This window comes from Sebastes umbrosus, chromosome 9 (genome assembly GCF_015220745.1).
Source record: "Sebastes umbrosus isolate fSebUmb1 chromosome 9, fSebUmb1.pri, whole genome shotgun sequence".
NCBI lineage: Eukaryota > Metazoa > Chordata > Actinopteri > Perciformes > Sebastidae > Sebastes > Sebastes umbrosus.
Window position 1 is genome coordinate 31,577,322 of NC_051277.1, and position 3,567 is coordinate 31,580,888.

General features: G+C 42.9%; 1 long non-coding RNA gene across 1 annotated transcript; it reads right to left on the reverse strand.

The window, feature by feature from the left end:
• Window positions 1–1,355: 1,355 nt before the first annotated feature.
• On the reverse strand, window positions 1,356–2,113 carry LOC119494341. The gene is made up of 2 exons (XR_005208176.1): window positions 1,700–2,113; window positions 1,356–1,595 (listed from the first exon to the last, which is right to left on the reverse strand). It is a non-coding gene; the product is annotated as an uncharacterized LOC119494341 (long non-coding RNA).
• Window positions 2,114–3,567: the final 1,454 nt, after the last annotated feature.

The following is a 3,567-nucleotide window of genomic DNA, read 5'->3' on the forward strand; positions in this document are numbered from 1 at the left end:
TTTGTGCGTGTGTCAACACTACGCAGTGGTTTTGAAGTTTCTTGGTTGTGATTTCCAAACTTCCAGAGCTTTTCCCCAGACATCAGACATTCAAAGAGAAGCTCTTTGAAACCTCTTTGAGAAAGAACCAAACTCTTTAGAAAATGTCTTCAGGGAATAATTGTGTGCGTTAGTGTGTGAGGGAGACACACACACACACAAAGAGAGAGAGAGAGAGGCAAATAAAGAGAGTTTCCCTTGATATCAAACACTTCTCTGAGTGGCATAGTTCACAGAGCTATGATGATGCATTCAGTTGATAAGGATACCTGTTGAAAGCAGATCCAGCTAGTCGACATTCACTTCTGTTTGTGTGTGTGTGTGTGTGTGTGTGTGGATGCCAAAGATGGAAAAAGACCGGCTTGTCTGCTCTGTGCACAAAGACAATCAGATCAAAAGCGGTGAAAGACTAGGATGGATATATAATAAAAAAATGAAAAGGGAAACATTGTGGTCTCCTGGCAACCTTCATTAAACACAGTTACATAAGATGCATTTGATGAAGGTCCTGTTGAGCTCTTCAGCTGTTTATTTTAGGGCTGCACCCGTAGACTGTATATACGAGAGGTGGACGTAGTCACCATGACGTCACCCATTGGTTTGTGGAATGCCGTTCTGAATCATGGATGTATTAAAGGTCACCTATTATGCAAAATGCACTTTTCCATGTCTTTTAAACATCAATATCTGTCCCCAGTGTGTCTACAGGCCACCATAGTATCATAAAAGACCATCCTCTCTCTTTTTTTCCTGCTCCGTTTGTCCGGAAATGGGTGTAGAAAATCACTTCTCTTTTTTTCCTTCTCTTCTGACGTCATTAGAGAAATGCAAGCCATGTAAGGGTTTCCTGGTCGAACCAGAGAGAACCGTCAGTAGCTGACCCCGCCCCACACTCTCAACCGAACTATGAGCAAAGTAGCTCCTACTGTTAGTCTGCAAGAACCAGCAGAACAGTCTTCATGTACTCCCATCATCTAAATATAACATGTTCTTTCACAAAGGCTTTATGTAATTACACTGTTTAAACAGGTGATATTTATATATTATACATATTTGATGTCATGCATGTAGAAGAGTACAGGTAGTAAATAGTGACTGTAAGCAACACAACACATTTCTGTTTCACAGTCAAACTTTATTTGAGTAGACAGATGACAATATTAATTATTCACAGCATTTGTAATCATCTCACCTGTTAGTTAGTTATGTGACATGGTACAGGAGAAAGTCTTTCAGCTACGGTAAACTAAGCTCCGGTGGTCTGTAGTCATGGTAACACGGAGACAGCTCCTACTGTAATTAATATGCCATTACTCTGATCTTCCATACATTTATCAGGTGCCTTTTACCAGAAATAATGAACTGACTACTGTTTCACATCTTCTATTTTCCACCCTGATGGTCGCTGTCTTTACACACCGTCTCATAGCGGTAGCATGTAGCTAACCCGTTAGCATGTAGCTACATGCTAACGGGTTAGCTCTGTTTCTCCCATCTGCTCTCAGCTGTCTGCTCTCCTCTGGGATGATTCTGTCGGTCATTTCTCACAGATGGATCTGTAAAGGCAGACGTAAAACAGAGTGTATGTTTACGGTTTACAGAGTTGATGCATAAGGTAAACACTGAGCTAACTAACAGAGATATAAATAGCATTATGTACCTGAGAGAAACCCTCAGGAAAACCTGGAGTCTGGACCGCAGACGTTCATCATGTGTCGCCGATTTCTGATCAGTTTCCTCCGGTAACATGCGCTGGGTGAAGTTTCTGGTTTATAAACTTTAAAGTAGTTTATTTTACTCTTCTGCTTCTCTCTCCCTGCCCTCAGACTGTGAGGGGGCAGGGAGGGTGACGCTGTTGTTGTTGAGGACCTTTGATTGACAGAAAACGCTGACCAATCAGAGCAGAGTGGGAGGAGACAGGCTGTGAATCAGGGGTTTTCAGACAGAGGCAGACTCAGGCTGCAGTATGAGAACAATAAAGGGTTTTTTGAACATTGCAGCATGTAAAAATGTTCTATTGCAACATTAAAATACATCTATGAACCTGGAAATGAGCATAATATGAGACCTTTAAGAGAACTGGATACAGCGTTGGAGGCGGGGCACCGTTCATTCCTATGAGAGTTGCTCATTGGCGCATGAAGCCTAAATGGCTCGACTTCCATCTGGAAAAGTACCCGGATCTTGTCAGAGTAGCGTCCGAGATGATTGGCGGAGTAGCGTCCGCTCGGTCACATGACTAGGTTACGAAAAACAAAAAACATTTTTTTTTTTCAGAGTTACAGACGTCTCTTTCCCAATGTAAGTCTACGGGAAAAAGTCTTTTTGGGCCCAACGGCATCACGTGACGGACACGGACTTTGCAGTACCGCCATTTTGCCACTACAAAAGTCGGGATCGACGACCGGCACACTTCCTGGGGGCTTGCTCGAGATCGACATTTTGGCCGTTGCCATCTTGCAACCAGAAGTGACAGGAGAGGCTGGAGCTAAGTACAACCAAACGCTGAATAAGACATTTTTATGGCAAAAATTGTTACATTTCGTTATAAACTTTCATGAACTGAAAACACACTGTTAAAGGGATACAGTTGTAAGACAAAAACACGGACAACTCCCAGACCGGACAATGCCGTGGTAACGACCTGTCAATCATAAGGTAGCCACGCCCTAAAGCATCCCCTGCTTTATGGTCTATGTGACTCTAAATGGAACCATAATTTACTAAATGAACACCATGCTGTATTGAAGAAGACTTGAAACTAGCGATCGAGACCATAAACTCATGTTTACAATGTTTACTGAGGTAATATATCAAGTGAGAAGTAGGCTCATTTGCTCATATACCCCTTTCACAGTGAGGACTCAACCAGGGTTGGTTGTTCATCAACTCGCCTTTGTGACCCAGGTCGAGAGGTGGGTCGGAACAGGGTCGCTAACAAACGGGGCAGGGCAAACTTATTCGGTTGCAAATGAGGGCGCACAGTCCGTGACGCAACTGTCACAGGTCGCCGTGGCTCATAGGTAAATGGTGGGACGGCAGCAGGAATGTTTTCAGACACACCGGAGGTGAACGACTGAAACGGTCTGAAAAGTGAAGCCAATGCTGCTCTGGTTGCAAAATGAAGTCAAATTTTATAGAAGTCGATGAGAAAATGACATTTGTCATTTTCTTATTACCTGATTTATCACCTCAGTAAACATTGTAAACATGAGTTTATGGTCTCAATCGCTAGTTTCAAGTCTTCTTCAATACAGCATGATGTTCATTTAGTAAATTATAGTCCCATTTAGAGTCAAACAGACCATAAAGCAGGGGATGCTTTAGGGCGGGGCTACCTTGTGATTGACAGATCGCTACCATGGCGTTGTCCGGTCTTGGTGTTGTCCGTGTTTTTGTCTTACAACTTTAACCCTCACAGTGTGTTTTCAGTTCATGAATGTTAATTGTAACATTGGTCGCCTAAAAATGTCTTATTCAGCATTCGGTTGTACTTAGCTCCACCCTCTCGTGTAACTTCTGGTTCCA